This window comes from Cervus canadensis, chromosome 27 (genome assembly GCF_019320065.1).
Source record: "Cervus canadensis isolate Bull #8, Minnesota chromosome 27, ASM1932006v1, whole genome shotgun sequence".
Taxonomy (NCBI): Eukaryota; Metazoa; Chordata; class Mammalia; order Artiodactyla; family Cervidae; genus Cervus; species Cervus canadensis.
This window is the reverse complement of record NC_057412.1, coordinates 25,260,535-25,283,494: the sequence shown is the minus strand read 5'-3', so window position 1 is coordinate 25,283,494 and position 22,960 is coordinate 25,260,535.

Sequence of the window (22,960 nt, the reverse complement as noted above, 5' to 3'; positions counted from 1 at the left end):
AAACCATAGCCTTGACTAGATGGACCTTTGTTGGCAAAGTAATGTCTTAGCTTTTTAATATGCTGTCTAGGTTGGTCACAACTCTTTTTCCAAGGAGTGTCTTTTAATTTAATGGCTGCCATCACCATCTGCAGTGATTTTGGAGCCCAGAAAAATAAAGTCAGTCACTGTTTCCCCACCTATTTGCCATGAAGTGATGGGGCCCAATGCCATCTTAGTTTTCTGAATGTTGAGCTTTAAGCCAACTTTTTCACCCTCCTCTTTCACTTTCATCAAGAGGCTCTTTATTTCCTCTTCACTTTCTGCCATAGGGTGGTGTCATCTGCATATCTGAGGTTATTGATATTTCTCCCGGCAATCTTGATTCCAGCTTGTGCTTCTTCTAGCCCAGCATTTTTCATGATGTACTCTGCATATAAGTTAAATAAGCAGGGTGACAATATACAGCCTTGATGTACTCCTTTTCCTATTTGGAACCAGTCTGTTGTTCCATGTCCAGTTCTAACTGTTGCTTCCTGACCTGCATACAGGTTTCTCAAGAGGCAGGTCAGGTGGTTTGGTATGCCCATCTCTTTCAGAATTTCCCACAGTTTATTGTGATCCACACAGTTAAAGGATTTGGCACAGTCAATAAAGCAGAAATACATGTTTTTCTGGAACTCTCTTGGTTTTTCGATGATCCAATGGATATTGACAGTTTGATCTCTAAGTTCCTTTGCTTTTTTTAAAACCAACTTGAACATCTGGAAGTTCACAGTTCATGTATTGCTGAAGTCTGACTCCTAGAATTTTGAGCATTACTTTACTAGCATGAGCCTTGAAATGAAGTGAAGTGAAGTGAAGTGAAGTGAAGTCGCTCAGTCCTGTCCAACTCTGCAACCCCGTGGACTGTAGCCTACCAGGCTCCTCAGTCCATGGGATTTTCCAGGCAAGAGTACTGGAATGGGTTGCCATTTCCTTCTCCAGGGGATCTTCCCAACCCAGGGATCGAACCCAGGTCTCCCACATTGTAGGCAGACGCTTTACCATCTGAGCCACCTGGTTAATTCTGATGTTGCTTAAGCAATTGCTAATCATAATCACCCAGCATTCAGGACTTCTTAGTTGCTTATAAATATGAATGTCAACGCTGTAATAGCTGACTCATCATACCAAAATACAAAATAAGTGCCCTTCCAAGATTCATCTTGCTTTCCTGAGCCAATTGATTTGTGAACTATCTAAAAAAACTAAAGATAAAATACTTGAAAGTTATTATGTGCAATAATTGCAAAATTTTTAGTTCTCAAGAGTGAAGGGACAAAGATATAATTTAAACACCTGTTTTATCACTATTCATCATTATCATCTCTATACCTCTGTTGCTATTTTAGTGACTGGAGATTTTCTGAATGGTATCCTGAGATGTTTAAATAATATATGGTAGTATCTGTATGGGGGCTTCCCTGGCAGCTCAGCTGGTAAAGAATCCTCCTACAATGAAGGAGACCCTGGTTCAATTCCTCGGTGGGGAAGATCCCCTAGAGAAAGGATAGGCTACCCACTCCTGTATTCTTGGGTTTCGGCTTGTGGCTCAGAAGGTAAAGAATCCACCTACAATGTTGGAGGCCTGAGTTTGATCCCTGGATAGGGAAGATCCCCTGGAGGAGGGCATGGCAACCCATTCTGGCATTGTTGTTTGGAGAATCCCCATGGACAAAGGAGCCTGGCCGCCCACAGCCCATGGGCTTGCAAAGAGTCAGACATGCCTGAAAGACTAAGCACAGCAGGGCACAGAGCCTTCATAAGGATGCGCTGCTTAGGGATTTGAGAACCAGCGACTATTATTATTATTATTATTATTTGTCTCCAAATTAGCTAAATTGTATAGATCTTTTGTGATGTACAGTATTCTTAGAAATGTTAATTGGTGCCTTATTCTTTTAATAAAGAATTGTTATAATGAAATCTACTTTCCATTCTTAGAGATCCATAAAGATTATTAGCATCCATTAAAAAAAAATCTCAGGAGTCTTGCTGTTAAATTTAATTGTATTAACATTTGTTTAGGGCACAAACACAACAATAACAGCAAAATTATTATGTTTTTTTTCCTACAGAGTGCCAATTAATATCCTAAGAAACAAAAAGATTTTGAGGAACACTGATAGAAGCATGTAAGGAGAGACTTTTTTGTTCTCTGGGGTTCCAACAAAACATTGTAAAGTGAACTGAAGCATATTGTGGGGGTGGGGAATAGAAACTGCTTTTTTTTTTTCTTCCTTCATTTATTCTGGTTTTCAGTATCCTCGCTTGCTTGTGATTAACTCCACTTTGTGTGGAAAAATGACAAAAAACAATCAGTATTACTGTTAGAACTGATTGTCATTTTTTATTTCATAGGTTTGAAATAAACACAGCCATCTTTAACAAAAGAAACAGAAGTGTTACTACTGCCAGTAGAATATATATGTATACATAATACACATTGTATCAAATATACTGTAGAGAGCCAATTTTATTAAATTTATTACTTGTTCCTTTGAAAATAAGAAAAATAAAATGTGATAATAGGCTTCTTATTTTATTAGTAGCAAATTATCATAACTCTTCTAATTATTTCAAGACTTCATTAAAGTGCTATTTCATGACCATATATTATGCTTTATGATAATTTTGTGTCATTTTTAGAAGGAATTAAATTAATGTTTTTAGTAACACCTTTAACCTTCCGTGAGTTAATTCTGTATGGTAAATAATATAATAATTATATTTGAAAGCATCCTTTAATTGGCCATCACACTAATTCTTTTGTAGAGTAATAAATTAGGCAAGCCATTTCTATTATTTGTCCTGTGTACAAGGCAATTGCATTTTCAGCATATTTGAAAAAGGAATCTTAATGCTTAAATTAGCATTGTTCCACTAAATTAATTGTAAAATACTTAAAAATAAATGCCTACCTCTGGCACTCTGGCATTGCATTTTTAATTCAACTGTGTGCTCCCACATGAATACACTATGTGGAACTTGTAAAGTGGGCGTGCTCTCTAGTTGGATAATAGACAATGATAATGAAATGCATGAGATGTAAAACTAAAAAGAAAAAATCCATAATGCATGAATACTACATAATGATATGTTTACTTGGAAATTTGACAACCTCTTATGCTGAAATGATTTTAACAGAGTTTGGGATAGAGACAGGCATTTAAGTTCCTTATATTTTAGTAGATTACTGAGAGCTATTCAATATATTTTTAACTGATTGTATAGGGATTAAAGTTAATTAACAAAATAAGCATAATGCTTTTTACAATCAATCAGAGAGCTTGACACAGGCAAATGATGCAACTTCCAATTACAGAAACTGAAAGTCCATCACTCTACTTCCTCATGGAATTTAAAAGCCTAGAGTGGTGAGGTGTGGGTGGCCAAGAGAAATAGAAACAATCAAATCTCCAATTAAAAGTAACAAAAAGAAAATTCACATATGCCCATAGAAATCTAAGGCACATTAAAATATTCTTTTGTGAAAAAGCACACTATTGGGAACACATAACAATGGAATATTAAATGTGAAATTATACTCAGATATATTTGGTTGAGGTTTAAGAATAATAGAAGCCAAAAATGGGCTTTGAGGAAAAATATACTCTATTGTTTTCAACAACAAGGAGATAAATCACTTATTTTTAACTACAATAAATTCATAGAAAATACATTTACTGATACTAAAGCAATTTGCTAGAGAGATTATTTCATAATTTGAATAGTAAAATACCACTAGTATAAAGGGGTATGTATAACATGATTTTTTTCAATTTTAGCATATCTGAATTAAGAATATATCTTATAACATTAGGATAAGAAGTAGAATTTGAAATGTAAGTTGCTATGAATAATAGAATAAACTGTCATATATTTAGTCAAGTTAAGCAATAGAATATTATCCTTATTGCAGATCTCCTGTGCATTCAGCTGTAGCATCTTCCTCTCACTACAGTGAAGGTTGGCATAAATTGATTTTATAATTTTCCTTCTTTCATTATAATTGAATAAATGTATTATACTATGTATTACATATAAAAATTATTCTCCAAATAGATAGTTTGGTAATGTGTGGTTTTTAACTTTTCGAATTTTTTAAAATAATTTTTGCAACTTTTTCACTTAATGCTCTGCTTCTGAATTTCACTTATTTAGAAGTCTGTAACAGTAGTTGCTATGGATTGAAGTGTTTCCTCAAAGCTCACATGTATAGCACTAACACCCAATGTGACTGTATTTGAAGATAGGGCCTTTAAGGGGGATAATTAAGGTTAAATGAGGTCATAAGGGCAAAGACCTAATCCAATAGGACTGCTGCTCTTATAGGAACATGAAGAGACACCAGAGTTCTCTTTCATTTTCATGCCAATAAGTCTAACAGGAGAAACCAATAGAATATATAGCTTTGGAAAAGTCTGAAAATCTCTGTCTCGAACACTGATCCCTATTTTAAGCAGTTTTATTTAGAAAAACTGCAGTGACTGTATGTTAATTTGAATATCTAGATTGCACAATAATTAATTTGAAAATCCCCTTTTTGATGTCCTCTAAGACTTGGATTTTATGTATATGCACATTATTCTTTCTTAGACCTCTAACTTCATACTGGAGTTGAGCAGAAATATGGCTTACACTTTCTCTCAAATCATCCTTGGAGTCCAGACAGGTGCTGGACCTGTGAGCTAACAAGCAGATTATTGGTAATAGCACCTCTTAAATCTGGAGACCTTGCAGTGCTATATAGGATAGAGGTGTTCTACTTTTCAACTCTTTCCGGAAATTTGACCCCAGGTAAATCAGTGGGCATCGTAGGAGTGATCCATCTATCATTATCAGTATTAACCTTTATTTAATTCAGAGGAAGTTCAGTTCCTCAGGATTGGTGATGAGATGCTGGAACATCAACATAATGCTGAATTGTGGAAGGATAGGTCTTGCTCCTTTCTCTGACCAGTAAGATCTTTTGAGCAGAACTGCATTCCAAGAGAGCTCTTTTCAATTCTTCAGTGTTCAAATGTGCACTTGAACCCTTAGACAAGAGGATATTACATTATTTTGTAAATGCTTTGCTTTCTGAAGTGACAACCTGACCATTCTTGAAAGAACTAAATCTTTTAGTAAATATGTCGTACTCACATGAATCAAATGAACGTTTAGAGAAGACCTAATTTAGTCAGTATTCTGTGTCTCAGTAATTTTTTTGAATGAGTGTGTTCAGTTCAGTTCAGTTCAGTTGCTCAGTCGTACCCAACACTTTGTGACTCCGTGGACTGCAGCATGCCAGGCCTCCCTGTCCATCATCAACTCCTGGAGATTATTCAAACACATGTCCATTGAGTCGGTGATGCCATCCAACCATCTCATCCTCTGTTGTCCCCTACTCCTCCCGCCTTCAATCTTTCCCAGCATCAGGGTCTTTACAAATGAGTCAGCTCTTCGCATGAGGTGGCCAAAGTACTGGAGTTTCAGCTTCAACATCAGTCCTTCCAATGAACACTCAGGACTGGTCTCCTTTAGGATGGACTGGTTGGATCTCTTTGCAGTCCAAAGGACTCCCAAGAGTCTTCTCCAACACCACAGTTCAAAACTATCAATTCTTCAGAACTCAGCTTTCTTTATAGTCCAACTCTTACATCCATATTTGACTACTGCAAAAACCATAGCCTTGTCTAGATGGACTTTTGTTGGCAAAGTAATGTCTCAGTTTTTTAATATGCTGTCTAGGTTGGTCATAACTTTTCTTCCTAGGAGCAAGATTCTTTCAATTTCATGACTGTGGTCACCATCTGCAGTGATTTTGGAGCACAAAAAAATAGTCTCTTAGTGTTCCCATTGTTTCCCCATCTACTTGAAATGAAGTGATGGGACCAGATGCCATGATCTTAGTTTTCTGAATGTTGAGCTTTAAGCCAACTTTTTCACTCCCCTCTTTCACCTTCATCAAGAGGTTCTTTAGTTCTTCACTTTCTGCTATAAGGGTGGTGTCATCTACATATCTGAGGTTATTGATATTTCTCCTGGCAATCTTGATTCCAGCTTGTGCTTCATCCAGCCCAGCATTTCTCATGATGTACTCTACATATAATCCTTTTGTGTAGATATAGTCAATCTTCATTCTGGGAGTAGTTTAGCCCTGCTTTCAGGTAGGGCATTCTGAAGTCTTTGTTAAATGTCCCCGAGGTTCAGTGGGTCACTTTACTCTTTTTTGGAACTCAGGTGTCTCAAAACTCTAAAGTACCTCCTGTAGCTGTTCTTTCCAGGTTATTATTTTTTCCCCAGAGTTTCTTCTTCGCTTGGCCTCATGAAGTCTCAACCTATGACTGCATAGCTTAGTGGATAGCAATGGTTGATGGTCTCAGATATCACAGTGGAAAGAAAAGCAAACTAGCTGAGGCCTACAATTTCCTGAGCTGCTTATTTGTTTGGAGATACATTTCCACTTCAACTTAAAGACAAAACAGAATGCAAAAGAAGATGAATGACTCATTAACAGATATTAGATAGGGTGTATCAGAATTCTGGAACATGAAGGAAGATAAACTATACAGAACAGAATAAAGAGACCCAGAGGAAAATTCCAGAAATTTGCCTAACGATCTCTTGAGTTTTGGTCACATACTAAGTGTAGAGGAGGAAAAATAATTTCCCTTCTGCCCCTTTAGGTTCTTTGCAAACACCTCCTTATAATATGAGACATTAACAGGACAAAAACAAATTAATTATGTGTGCATGTACTTATGGCAGCCCCACAATGATATGAGACTCACAATTTACTGAATCCAAGTTTGTATGACCCAGGCACAGTAGGGCCAAATGATACTGAAACTTCAGGGCTTGGGACAGAGAAAGGTTTATTGCAAGGCCATGTGAGGAGAACAAGTGATTCATGACCAAAAAACCCCAAAGTCCCAGAAAAATTTCAGGACACATTTTTAAGGGCAAGTTTAGGGAGGGGTATCCCAGAGTATGTGATCATTTCCTGCACAATTCTCTCATTGATTGATGATTATTAAGGTGCCAGAAAGTCTGGGGACTATGGTATTCATGATCATCAAATAGTGAATTTCTTCCATTGGAGACGGTTTTTAGCACATGAAAACCCCAGGAACTATGCATAAGATTATTATTATGTATATGCTCCAGAGAGGAGCTATGGCAGAGAATGTGGGGGAAGGGTCTATCTAGGAACACACCATAATATCCTGCAAGGTTAAGAAAGGCTGCTAGATGCTTGAGGCTTCCCTCAGTTTAGGAAAGGGATAGGGACCTGGGGCTTCAAAAGGAGGAAGGAAATTCATGGGAAAATGTGAAGAGGAAATGTTTGGTAAGTAAATGTTGCCTGTCTTGCAGATAAGTCTCTCAGGTTAAAGAAAGAAAAGATCTCTAGTAATAACTCTCTTCCTGATAAAACTCCCTTTTCTCATGCAAATTTCCTTTACAAAAAGATAAATTCTGAAGAACATCTTGATGATGGTGAAAAAGGAGACTGAAAACCGGGCTTAAAACTCAACATTTAAAAAACTAAGATCATGGCATCTGGTACCATCGCTTCATGGCAAGTAGATGGGGAACAAGTGGAAGCAGTGACAGAATTTTCTTTCTTGGGCTCTAAAATTCACTGTGGATTGTGACTGCGGCCATGAAATTAAAAGATGTTTGTTCTTTGGAGGAAAAGCTCTGACAAACCTAGACAGCATATTTAAAAGCAGAGACATTACTTTGCCAACAAAGGTCCAACTAGTCAAAGCTATGTTTTTCCAGTAGTCATGTATGGATGTGAAAGTTGGACCATAAAGAAAACTGAGCCCAAAGGATTGTTGCTCTCAAATTGTGATGCTGGAGAAGACTCTTGAGAGTTCCTTTGACAGAAAGGAGATCAAACCATTCATTCCTAAAGGAAATCAGTCCTGAATATTCATTGGAAAGACTGATGCTGAAGCAGAAGCTCCAATATTTTGGCCACATGATATGAAGAGCTGACTCATTAGAAAATATCTTGATGCTAGAAATGACTGGGGGCAAGAGGAGAAGAGGGTGACAGAGGATGATATGGTTGAATGGAACCACAAACCCAATGGGCATGAGTTTGAGCAAACTCTAGGAGATGGTGAAGGACAGGGAAGCCTGGTGTGGTGCAGTTCACGGGGTCGAAGAGTCAGACATGACTTAGTGATTCAACAACAACTTTGTTTTTAGACTCCCTCCTGTGTCTGCAGTTGCTCAAAATAACCAGCTCAAAGTAATTTACTTGTCAAAGAGGCATATTTAGGGGACATTGTTCCTTCTACCCAACATAAGATATACAGCAAGAGTGAGGTGACCTCATTAAAGATCTGAAGCATTCCAGAAGGCCCTATCTTGAAGCTAAACTACTTCTAAAATAAAGGTTACTGTAAACTCATGCTAGTAAAGCTTATAAACATGCCTATGGAACATGCTCAACTACAATTAAATTGACTACCTGTCAGAACAACACTCATTAAAGAATGTTTTCATAAAAGGAAGAAAATTCTAGGCACTCAAAAATGTAATATCTAATAAGTCTCTTAGATTTAACCAAATATTGTGCACTGTAGGTATTAAATTTCTGAGTATTAATAACAATTTGGAACAACTAAAATTCTCATACCCTGTAATAAGATTGCAAATCAATACATCTCATCAACTTAGTCATATGCTTACTTTGGCATTGGTGGTTTAGTTGCTAAATTGTGTCCAGCTCTTGCAACCCTATGGTCTGCAGCCCACCAGGCTCCTTTGTCCAAGGAATTTCCCAGGCAAGAATACTGGAGTGGGTTGCCATTTTCTTCTCCAATTCTTACCACACAACTTAGCAAACCCATACCTAGATGTTTACCCAAAGGAAATATAGATAGATGTCTACATAACAGCTTGTACAGGAATTCATATCAGTTTTATTGGTAATGTTCCTAAAATGGAAACATTCCAATTGCCCAACAATATGTGAATGGTTAAACAAATGATGGGATAGTCAAATACTGTACCCAGCAACAAAAATGAGCAAACTACTGGTAGGTGAAACATGGATTAATTAAAAAAAAAAAAAAATAGTGCTGAACAAAGAAAGCCAGACATCTAAAAATTGCCTACTGAATAATTCTATATATAGTAAACCTTAGAAAATGCAAATATAGAGCAATAGGAAGTGGATAAGTGGATACTTGAAGGCATGAATTGAGACAGGGTTAGAGATGTGCTGAAAAAAGCAAAAAGTAAATTCTAGGGGGAAATGGAAGCACTCCATGCCTTGATTCAAGTAGCTGTTTAGAGAAAAATAATTCATCAGAGAATGATACAAAATGAGAAATTTCTATGACATTGCTTATACACTGAGGATTAGAGACAAACAGGTCAAATTCAATTCCTTCCTAATATTGTTGCTTTGGTTCTTTGGGGACTGTTACTGAAATCATCATTGTCTTTTCTGAAGACTTAAAATCTTGACACAGGAAATTCTCAAACCTGAGACATGGAGAAGGAAATGGCAACCCACTCCAGTATTCTTGCCTGGAGAATCCCACGGACGGAGGAGCCTGGTGGGCTACAGTCCATGGGGTTGCAAAGAGTCGGACTCGACAAGCAACTAATACACAAGTGGACTTAATCCAAGTGAAATACTTAGGAAAGATCTGGCTCATAAAAGGATTCAATAAAGTTAAAAAAAAAAAAAAACCTGAGACATTTTTGTGAAACTCAAAAGCACGTTTAAGGAAAAACAGCATAGCTTTAGATCCAGTTGGCATCTTTCAGCATATTTATTCCTCTTCATTAGAGAAATCCTAAAACAGACCTAGTCTTGGGGTTTGTTTCCAGATTGTGCAGTTTGTTCTATTTCAAAGCAGGAGCTTTTAAAACTGGACAGCTGTTTCATGAATGCCTCTCTCTAGTCACAGGAGGATGCTGTGACCATATGAACAGATGAGCTAAATCCCTTCAGTATTGAGAAAACAAGTAGTTGTGCATGGCCTATAGATGGAAATGTCTTGTTTGTTCAGAGCATTACAAGAATATTTATGAATAGCAAGAGGCCTGGATCTGTGTTTGCATGTGGATTAAATAGGAGGAAGGGGAGAGAAAGGCTTCTTTTCTATGAAAAATATGTGAATCACAATACCTATTAGGTCTGCCCAGTTCTAAACTCTTGAAATCAGTGGTATCTCCCCCACACATGGGAATGCTGGGGAGAAGTATCCTTGGAGTTGCAGAAACAAGTAGGGTATTTGCATCAGGCAGCTGGAGGTTATATAGCTGAAGAGGCTATCCAAGTTCATCACTGAAGGGCACCAAGATCATATCAAAAGGAAAGGGAAAGATGTTCAGTTTCAAAGGATAAGTTATAGACCACAATTAAGTCATATGTCTAGGGAGATTGGAAAGAAGGAATTAGGAAGTATATGAAAGTCTTGAGAAAGTTATTTAGAACTATGATAATAAGTAGGGAATGTGAAATTGGCTTCCCCTTTTATAGAAAGCATTGCAATTTGTTCAGGAGGATGTGGTTACTCAAAAAAATTGTATGTTTCTGAACAATGTTAACATAATCCTATGAGTCTAATAGGAAGGAATTTTGTGACAAGCTTTATTGTTGTTGTTAGTTGCTAAGTTTTTTTCTGAACCCATGGCTTCATAGCTGTATAGTAAGGAGGAAAGGAACAAAAGCTCTCCTCTACTCTATGGGCTAGTGATTAAAATGGAAAAGCAATGTGTCCTGAGGGGCAAAAGGCAGTGTGAAGAATCTACAATTTCATAAATAAATAGGAATTTTGTATAACTGAATTTATGTGAGTTGACTGCTCTGTTTGGTAACATCAGTAGGTTATCAGCAGGTATAATTTGGGAGTGACATTGTGTTTGCTGCAAGCTTGTCATGCCAAGGATTTCACAGTATAGCCTATGGGGAAGGCTGCTCTCAAAGGGCCAATTAAATGAAAGTGTTGATCAAATGAACCAGATATTTGACTAGAGATATTATGGTAAACAAGGAGCACAAATTTGCATGTAGTCTAATAAAATAAGGTTAACTTTGGTGAATGAACTATGTTGGTCTCACTTCAAAACAGTGCATCATTGTGAAAAAGGGAAAAAACTGAACAGACACAACTACCGCAAGTGATGTTAACTTGAGGGTGATGCCATGATGCCTTGTCAGGAACAGATTGCCATCAGATCATCTTCACATTTAACTTACATAATTTCAGTTGTACAAAATTTGTCCCTTTAATTTATACAATTATAGATGCTGTAAAATTATTTTGAATATGAACTCTTTCTATGTTATAGAGTACATATTTCCCATCTATATACACATTTTACTGGGCTTCCCAGGTGGCGCTAATGGTAAAGAACCCACCTCCCAATGCAGATGTAATTACAGCAGGTTTGATCCCTGGGTTGGGAAGATCCCCGGAGTAGGGAGTGACAACCCATTCCTGTATTCCTGCGTGGAGAATCCCCTGGACAGAGGAACCCAGCAGGCTACAGTCCATAGAGTGGCAAAGAGTGGGCACAACCGAAGCAGCTTAACACACACACACGCACACATTTTACTCTCCAGAGTTTTCTACTCTAAAATCAGGATTGAATCATTATATGCTTTCAATGGTGGTTAAAGAATATTTAAGGGAAAAAAAAAACTTTGAAAATATAAGGGATTTTATTTTTCTATTCTCTAACTTTAGGAACAAAGTTATGAGGGAGAAAAAACAACAACAACAAAATACTTCAGTCTAATGAGAGAGAAACCAGTCATTAATTATGGAAGACACAGAGAATAGCACTAGAGCTGCACAGTGGCAAGGAGTATGAGAATTTTTAGGTTATTCTCAGGTGTCATAACCTTAGGCTGCTGAGTGATGTATTTATCGATCATCTCCTCAGACTTTTATCCTTCACTCATTTAATGTAAATCCTTAAGTACATAACATGTGTCAAGCTATTCTACTGTCTTGAGATACAGTATTCCCGTGTCTTCTTGAATGGAGATATATATTAAATAAAAACACTCATCAAACAAACTATGATGAGAAATAAATAAGATACAGTGTGGCAGCATGTTTGGCCAGAGAAGGTGTTCTCAGGCGATTGTATCTGAGCTGAGAACTGAATGAACTGAAGAAATGAGGCACATAACTATCTCCAGGGAAGGGTACTCCAAGAAAAAGAAATCACAAGTGCAAAGTCTCTGGTGTAGAAACATTTTTGGTATATTTACAGACCAACAGTGAGGCCCATAGGGCCTCTGTAGAATGGGTGAGGAGCAGATGGGCAGAAACTGGGTTTAGGTGGCATCAGAGGAAATGCCAACCCACTCCAGTATTCTTGACTCAGAAATCCCATGAACAGAGGAGCCTGGTGGGCTGTAGTGCAAAGGGTCACAAAAGATTGGACATGACTGAGCTGCTAACAGCAACGCAAAGGCCATAAACTTAACAACTATGGAGTTATGATAACTGCTATGGGTTGAATTGTGCCCCCTCCACCCAAACCCCTAATATCACAGAATGCACCTTCTTTGGAAATAAGGTCATTGCCAGTGTAATTGGTTAAGGTGAAGTCACATTGGAGTAAGGTGGGTCATTAACCCATTATGACCAGTGGCTCTATAAGGAGACATTCATGTGAAGACACAGAGACAAGTATATAGATGTCAGTAATGATGAAATCAGAGATTGGAGCTATGCAGCTGTAAACTGAGAACCACCAAAGATTGCCAGCATCCGATCCAAAGACAAGAAGAAGCAAGGAAGGATTCACCTATAGGGTTCAAGAAAAGATTGCATGGCCCAACCAACACATTGATTTCTGACTTCTGGTCTCGAAGAAAGGCAATGCCAAAGAATGCTCAAACTACCACACAATTGCACTCAACTCACAATGCTAGTAAAGTAATGCTCAAAATTCTCCAAGCCAGGCTTCAAAGGTATGTGAACCATGACATTCCAGGATGTTCAAGCTGGATTTAGAAAAGGGAGAGGAACCAGGGATCAAATCACCAACATCCATTGTACCATCAGAAAAGCAAGAGAGTTCCAGAAATATATCTACTTCTGCTTTATTGGCTACATTGAAGTCTTTGATTGTGTGGATCACAAGAAACTGTGGAAAATTCTTTAAGAGATGGGAATACCAGACCACCTGGCCTGCATCCTGAGAAATCTGTATGCAGGTCAAGAAGCAACAGTTAGAAGTGGACATGAAACAACAGACTTATTCCAAATTGGGAAAGGAGTATGTCAAGGTTGTATATTGTTACCCTGCATATTTACCTTAATGCAGAGTATATCATGTGAAATGCCAGGCTGGATGAAGCACAAGCTAGAATCAAGATTACCAGGAAAAATATCAATAACCTGAGAAATGCAGATGACACCACCCTTACGGCAGAAAGTGAAGAACTAAAGAGCCTCTTGATGAAAGTGGAAAAGGAGAGTAAAGAAGTTGCCTCAAAACTCAACATTCAGAAAACTATGATGACGGCATCTGGCACCATCACTTCATGGCAAATAGATGGGGAAAGAGTGGAAATGGTGACAGACTTTATTTTTTGGGCTCCAAAATCACTGCAGATGGTGACTGCAGCCATGAAATTAAAAGATGCTTGTTCATTGGAAGAAAAGTTATGACCAACCTAGACAGCATATTAAAAAGCAGAGACACCACTTTGCCAACAAAGATCCATCTAGTCAAGTCTATGGTTTTTCCAGTAGTCATGTATGGATGTGAGAGCTGGACTATAAAGAAAGCTGAGCGGTGAAGAATTGATGCTTTTGAACTGTAGTGTTGGAGAAGACTCTTGAGAGTTCCTTGGACTACAAGGAGATCCAACCAGTCCACCCTAAAGGAAATCAGTCCTGAATATTCATTGGAAGGACTGATGCTGAAGCTGAAACTCCAATACTTTGGCCACCTAATGGGAAGAGGTAACTCATTGGAGAAGACCGTGATGCTGGGAAAGATTGAAGGCAGTAGAAGAAGGGGATGGAGGAGGATGAGCTGGTTGGATGGCATCACTGACTCAGTGCACATGAGTTTGAGTAAGCTCTGGGAGTTGGTGATGGACAGGGAGGCCTGGCATATTGCAGTCCATGGGGTCGCAAAGAGTCAGATACGACTGAGTGACTGAACTGAACTAAACTCAACTAGTCTCCAGACTCCTGTGAAAATAAATTTCTGTTTTATGCTACCGAGTTTGTGGTATTTTGTTACAGCAGCCCTAGGAACTAATACAGTGCCATTTATACACATGTATATAAAGAGACCTCCACATGACACCACTGGTAAAGAATTTGCCTGCCAATGCAGGAGACACAAGAGAGGCGGGTTCAGTCCATGGATCTGATCCCTAGGTGGGGAAGATCCTCTGGAGGAGGAAACGGCAACCCACTCCAATATTCTTGCCTGGAAAATTCCATGAACAGAGTAGCCTGGTGGGCTACCCAGTCCATGGGGTTGCAAGCTTGCTTTGACCTCCAATGAAGAGAAAGGCACTAGAGACTGAGTGAATAGTCATGCCTAAACAATGGAACCTCCATAAATACTCTAAACAACACGGGGTCAAGCAGCTTCCAGAAGTGTGGCATCTTCTGCTGTGACAGAACTCCTATCTGAATACCCATCAGGACCCCTCCCTCCATATCTCTTCCTCTGGCTGTTCATTTGTATCCTTTGTATATAAAGAGAGAGAGAGAGACAAACTTTACATTTTAGATAGGTTTTAGATTCAAACAAAATGAGGTGGGAAATAAAGACCATCCATATGGTCCCTGTTCCACATACCCACAGCCTTCCACACTGTCGATATCCTTCACCAGAGAGGCATATTTTTTTTTTTTTCAATTAATGAACCTACAGTGACACATCATTATTATCTAAAATCCATAGTTTACCTGAAGTTTCACCCTTGACATTGTACATTCCATGGATTTCAACAAGTGTATAATGACATGTATCTACCAATGCAATATCATACAGCATAATCTGACTGGCCTGAAAATTTTCTGTGACCTGTCTCTTCATCTTTCCCATAATCCCTGGAAACCATTTATCTTCCTACTGTTTCCATAGTTTTGCCTTTTTCAGAATGTCATAGAGTTGAGATGTTCATTTGTAATAAATTTCCATAAAAAGGTTTCCTAACAATGGCACTTTAGATGGTCCAGGCTGGATACTTATGATTGTGGGGGACTGTCCTATGTTTGTTGGATATTTAGCAGCAACATCTCTGACCTTTGCTTTCTACATGCCAGAGCAACACTTCACCCTGGTTGTTGACAATCAAACTTATCTCCAGACATTATCAAATGTCCTCAGGGTAAAGGCAAGGTCATCCTGTTTGAGAGCTGCTGATCTATGTTAAGGGTTGGATGATTTATAGGTTATTATAAAACTATGTTTTTTGATTTGTGTTAAAAGGGATGCTAAAATGCTGAGGAACTGCTTTGAAAAGAAAGGAATTACTATCTGAGTTGGCAGAAATTTAAGGTAGAACAACAAAGTACTAATTTATTTTACACACTATTTTTTATGTTATTTACTATTAATTTTATGTTATTTACTATTAATTTATTTTACAGATTATTTATTTTATGTTATTCTTCCAGTTAAGGTTTAGTTGAAGAAAATGTTTCACAGCTAAAGCATTAAAAAAAAAAACTGAGAAATTATATAAGGCCAAAAATCATCCATAAGTCATTTAGTTCATTTTATGTCCATGGCAGGGGAGGCGGGGTGGAATACTGAAATTTAAGGAGGAAAGCACAAACTAAATTTCTGATATTTATCTAATCTAGTGAAAGCAATAATTAAATGTTTTTAGTTTCCCCATATTTCAGATGTTATGTCAATTTGTAGGGGAAAACCAGAAAGAAAGAAGAAATGATAACTTTTCTGCTTTAAGGATAAATTTTAAAATATAATGTCAATTATATAAATACTATCATTAAAACAGAAATTACATTTGGCAAAAAAAAGAGATCTAACATGAAAATAGAAAATGATCTTAGATGAGATTTTTAAAAGAAGCTAGAAATTTTGTTATAATTAAAATGCTGTCTCAAGATTTGATTAAGCTTAATAAAAATTCAAAGGATAAGAAACTTTTAAAACAGTGTATTTGTCTTTGGGGTGGGGTTAAAAAGAATATATTTTCAAAGTTTCTTTAAGAGAGTAGATTTTATTAAAATATATATAAAAAAAGAATTGTAATATTCATGTATAGCCAAAAGAAAAATGAGAACAAAAGAAAAAAGAAGACTTACTATGTATAAACCTTCTGTTTGCAGAACTATATGCTACATTATCTCAGATTATAGAGTTTAATTTGAAGATTCTTTGGAAATAAGGAGAACTAGAAACGTCAAGTGAAAAGAACACTGTTTATTGCCTTTTAGCATGCAATATAGCTCTAGTTGCTAGTATCTTAGCAGCATATTAGCAATTCTAGAATTTACTATGCCCATGACTCAGATTTCCCATCTATGCTTCTCTGTCTCTAGATTCTTAAAAATATCAGTACACTATTAACCACGGCACCATCTTCTCCACATCACAGCCTTTGATTTTCTGCACTTCTAACGCTTCATGTATTGTGCTTATTTTAGCCTATGTGTTCCATCTTCCACCAAAACTATTAGGTTGGATTGCTCAGAAAAATATATGATGGGTTTTATCAAGTGACTCAAGAACAGCATCACTCTTCAGCCACACCACAAACTTTAGAAACTTGGGAAAAGACAACCACCAAAGATTGATTAAGGTGTATTTAGTGTGTAGTTTCACATGGGCAAAGTATGGTTTATGCATATAGAATTCACTAGAATCATGTAGTAAGACTCACATTTCTCAGAGGAAGACAATGAAAGTAAAAGACTTTAATCCCATCCATTACTCCACTGAAATTCTATCAGCAAGAAAAGGATGATCTCTTATTATCATCCTTACAAAAAAAATCCTACTCAAAAATAAATGGAAGCTTCTCCAAAGGTTTTAAGTATTTTCACCTTGCACAAGAATATTAGGTAATCAGCCACTACAAGGAGATCAAACCAGTCAATCCTAAAAGAAATCAACCCTGACTATTCTATTCATTGGAAGGACTGATGCTGAAGCTGTTAACTCCAGTACTTTGGCCACTTGATGCGAAGAGCCAACTCATTGGAAAAGACCCTGATGCTGGGAAATATTGAAGGCAGGAGGAGAAGGGGCTGACATGTTAGATAGCATCACTGACTCAACAGACATGCATTTGAGCAAACTTTGGGAGATAGTGGAGTACAGAGGAGCTTGGTATGCTGCAGTCCATGGGGTCACAAAGAATAGAACACAACTTAGCAGCTGAACAATAGTCACTATGTCATTCATTGGATTTTTTAACAGCTTTATTGAGATAAAATTCACATATCATAAAATCCATCTTCTACAGTGTATAATTCAGCTTTTTTTTTTTGGTATATATCACAGCATTATGCAGTACTTTTTTTTTTTTCCCCTTCATTTTCATGTTACAAGTTACACATTAGCAACCACTTTCCACTCTTCCCTTCCCCTTCATCCCCTAGAACTACTAAGTCAGTTTGAATTTGCCTATTTGGGAAATATAAGTGGAAATATATGGTGTGGAATTTTGTGACTGAGAAATTTCTTATCATTAAATATGTGTTTATGAGTATGGCAACATGAAATAGAATGGTTACTGACTTTTTACATTTACTATATTTTCAAGGTTTATCCATGTTGTAGCATATATTGTTGTTAAGTCACCAAGTTGTGTCCGACTCTTTGGGACCCCATGAACTACTGCATGCCAGGAGTTTTAGCATATACCATCATGCTATTTTTAATGCTAATTATATTTAATTGTATGCCCTGTGCTCAATTGTGTCTGACTCTTTGTGACCCCATGGACTACAGCTCACTAGGCTCCTCTGCCCACGGGATTTTCTAGGCAAGAATGTGAGAGTGGGTTGCCATTTCCTTCTCCAGGGGATCTTTCATACCCACATCTCTCATGTTGCCTGCATTGGCAGGTGGACTCCTTACTGCTACCACCTCCTAGGAAGCCTATATTTTATTATATGGCTGTATCTTATTTTTATCCACTCATTAGTTAATAAATATTTTAATTGTTTTCATTTTTATTAACATTAATAGTGCTGCTATAAATATTTGTGCTCATTCTTATTTTTTTTAAGAATGTTTTCATAAAAATGAGGTATATATCTAGAAATGGAATTGCTTGGTCTTACAGTTTAACATTTTGAAGAATGGTTAAAATGTTTTACAAAGCAGCTGTATTATTTTATATTTCCATCAGCAAAGAATAAGGGTTCCATTTTCTCTATTTCCTTGCCAAAACATTTGCTATACTTTTCTTTTTTATTCATTTTAGTGCATGTGAAGTGGTATCACTGTTGTTTTGATTTTCATTTCCCTAATGACTAATAATTTTAAGTATTATTTCATGTGCTCACCGGCCATTCATATATCTTCCTTTAGTAAATATCTAATATCCTTTTCTAATTTTTAAATTGGGTTCTTTTTTTCATCTTGAGTTGCATGTGTCTATGTGTGTGTCTTTAATGTACACTGGGCAAAAGATTTTTTATAAGATTTGAAAATATTTTGTCCCATTCTGTGAGTTATCTTTTCATATTTGATGTTTTTTTTTTAAGTTTCAAAGTAGTCCAATTAACGTTTTTGTCCCTCGTGCTTTTAATTAACACAACTCACTAAGACCTGCTTTATGCTTCTTACAGTTTAACCCTTACACTTACTGTGTGATCCAATTTGTATTAAAATTATTTCTTTGATTTTAAAACCTATTTATCCTAATGCCAATTTGAAAGTATAGATTGGATTTTTGGAAAGCTTTAAAATGTTAAATATAACTGATAACATTATGATATAAAACATATATTATTACAGTTTTTACAGTTTTTTTCAGAAAGCATCAATTAAATCTGTGTTAATATGCTCTCAAATATACCAATAGTAAAGAAACAGGTAAATTAGAAAAGAAAGTGGCAGGATTTTAAATAAAGCAATCGCATGACTAAGATATATAATCTTTGAAAGTATTTATATCTTTAGTGTTAAATTTCTTAGAAATACATTTTTACATTAAATAGAACAGTGGTCTCATGTAACCTTACAATCAAAAATTTATATAATCAACATCCTGATTAAGTTCAGGTAAAAACACTTATTATATTTTACAGCACATAAGAGCAAAGACATTTTATTTTTCTATTCACTTATTGATATATGTTCCACCTAATATGTTAGATACCACAAAGTATCTGTGGATACAACATTGAACAAAATAGACAAAAATCCTTGTGTGGGAGATAGTAAATCAAATTACTAAGGGATAGAACAATCCATGAGAATATCTAGGGTAGAAAGAAATGCAAATGCCACAGTACTAATGTGGTGACAGTCCCAGTTGAAGAATAATAAAACAGGCCAGTCTGGCTAGAGTGGAGTGAATGAGAAAGTCATTAGTAGCTAAGATCTGAGAGCTGAAAAGGTGTTCAGTTATACTAAAGCTTGTGGGTAAGGTTTTTTTATTCCGTATAAGAGGCAAAGCCCTTGAAGTGTTTTGAGAGGACTCATAATACTGTAATATTTATCTTTTAAAGGATTACCCCACATATCATTTGAAAATAAACACTTGGAAATCAGGTTTAAACTAAAAACTGAAAATCATATCATGACTTTAATTATAGGTGGAATAGCTATAGCATAAAAATACAATAAAGTCATTTATGAAATATCAATGCTGCAGCCCCAGAACTAAAATAATTATAAATAGTATTAATTTTCTCAGATAAAATGGAAAAATCAATTGCATTATATTCCTTTGCAAGTTATTATTTAAAATACTCTAGGCATAATCAGACATCCTGAATTAGGATATCTGCAGTAGGCTCTGGATCTAAGCACATGTTTTTAGAAAATGCTCCATGATTGTTTCTGATATATGACACTAATTCACAAATAAATCCACAAATTTATACCACGAATTACTTATTCAGCAAAAAATTTCATGTAATGGCATTTTCATCCCGGCATCATTTTAGATAACCACACAAAGCATTTTGATATCAATCTTTGCCAAATTCTTTGCTGAATTCAAGATGTTATGAAATTTGTGTCCCCCTAGTCCACTGGCCTGATGTATACCATGGTGAAAATGGAAAGGCAATTACTTTCCTGTGAGTTTCACCATGTGAATTCATGTTGGAGCCTAGTGATCAACAATATAGTTGTGAAATGTTCACAAACTGTTTGATATATAATCTGTTTTAGAATTTTGCCAAAAATACATGTCTAACTTTTCAGCTAAGTGATATGTAGTTTTAGAATCTCCTTACTTCCCATTTTGGAAAACTGGAATAATGTTTGTCCTCATTCTTTTGGCACTTTTTCCCTTGCTCTCATTGACTATTGTTCTGAAAGTACACATGTAAGAGCCTTCCGTACTTCCGAATTGCAGACACGGACTCTCTTGTAAACATTACATTATTTTTATGTATTTTCCCCCACCTTTGCATCCATATTTGTAATAAGCTTTTAAATATACTTTCCCATTGTTAACAATTTAATTACATTCTTTTTCTTCTGGAGATGGTGAAATAAATTAGGGAGAAGCAGGAATATGCCCTTGCTCATCAACTTGTACTTCATTATTTATTTGTTCAATAATGTCTATTTGCTTACTCTAAAATGTATTCCATTTTTATTTATTTTTGCCTTATCAACTCCAGTCATTGCTTCCATGACCTGTTAAGAAATGTCCAATTAACATTCTAATACCTCTAATTTTTCTCAAGCTATTTAAATTATGATCTCATAGAATTTGAATTCTGATTGTGGATTTTCTATGTGGTTGCTATTTTCAGATAGCAACCCTCACAGGAGTATAATCAACAAAAATAGCATTTATTAAAATTTATAGTTCCTAGACTCCAGGTATATATATCATTTTAAGAGTTTATCTCCTGTAATATTTAGGATATTTTAACTACTTCAATATATTGTGTATATTTCCCAGAGATGTGCAATAATAAGATGCAGAGGTAAGATTTCTCATTTCTTAAATTTGCTTTTGTTGTTTTTCTTTTTTTTAATTAATATTTATTTTAGTGCAGTTTTTTGTTTTTTGCATTTTTTTTCTTTTTTCTTTTTAATTGGAGGATAATTCCTTTACAAGATTGTGCTGGTTTCTGCCATACAACAAGGTGAAGCAGCCAGTGCAGTTTTAGGTTCAGAGGAAAACTGAAAGTACAGAAACTTCCCATAAGCTCCTCTCCCCTTTCTCCAGTCTCCCCTATTAACATCTTGCACTTGTGTTGTACATTTCTTACAATTGATGAACCTGTATTGAATCAATATTATTAGATAAGTGCGTAATTTGTACTAGGGTTTACTTTTCATGGTGAAAATGTTATTTTTTTTAGAAACATATACTGATATATATCTACCATTACAGTACCATACAGAATAAATAGTTTTACTGCCCTAACACAAGCCCCTGTGTTCCACCTATCTATCCATCTATCCTCTCCCCTTGAGCCCCTAGCAACCATTAATCTTTTCACCATCTCCGTAGATTTTCCTTTTCTCAGAATGTCATACAATGGGTATCATGCAGTATTTAGCATTTTCAAATTGCCTTGTTTCAGTAAGCAATAGGCATTTAAGCTTCCTCCAAGTCCTTGTGTGCCTTAATGGCTCATTTCTTTCTAGTGCTGAATAACATTCTGATATATAAATGTACCAGTTTGTTTATCCATTCATTTATTGAAGGCCATCTTGGTTGCTTCCAAGTTTTGACAATTATAAGTAAAGCTGCTATAAATATTCATCCTGTGCAGGTTTTGGTGTGGATGCAAGCTTTCTATTCTTTGGGGTAAATAACAAGAAACATGATTAATTATAGTTAAGAGCATGTTAACTTTGAAAGAAAATGCCAGACTGTTTTCCAAAAGTGTCTGTAGCATTTTTCATTCCAATCAGCAATGATTGAGAGTTCCTGTTGCTCCATATCCTTGTCACGATTCGATGTTTTCAGTATTTGAGATTTTGGTCATTCTAATAGATGTCTACTAGTATCTCATTGTGTTTTGATTTTGAATCCCCTAATAATATATGATGGCTTCCAGGTGACACAATGGTTAAGAACCCTCCTGCCAATGCAGGAGACACAAGAGACATGGGTTCATTCTCTTGGGGTGAGAAGATACCCTGGTGTAGGAAAAGGCAACCCACTCCAGTATTCTTGCCTGGAAAATTCCATGGGCAGAGAAGTCTGGTGGACTACAGTCCATGGGGTCACACACTTGGACATGGTTGAGCATGCATCTCTCTTCTTCTTCTAACAACATGTGACATTGAGCACATTTTCATATGTTAATTTTCCATTTGTGTATCTTCCTTGATGAAGTTTCTGTTCAGATTTTTTGCCCGCATATTTTAATTGATTTGTTTGTTTTCTTGTTATTGAGTCCTAAGAGTTCTATGTATTGGCTATACTATTCTATACACTTTACATATGCCATATCAGTTACTTGAAGTTTTAATATATTTTATTAACACTTACCAATTTGAATTTAGAATTGCATGACAAGCAGAGTATCTCTACTCAGCAAATCTTTCAGTCAATTATCAAAGATAATTTTATCATCTTTCATGTGTACTTTCTTTTACAATTAAAAATATAGATTTTTTTATATTAAAATGACTGGTAAGGCACATCAAATGAAAATTTTGAATTAAGATATGCTTTCATAGATATATACTTGTATACACATTCAAATTAGTATAACAAGTTATTACCAAGTGGCAATCTTTGTCAAATAAACAAGTATTTTTGAACAACTTACAAATGTGGGACACGAGATTTTTTTTA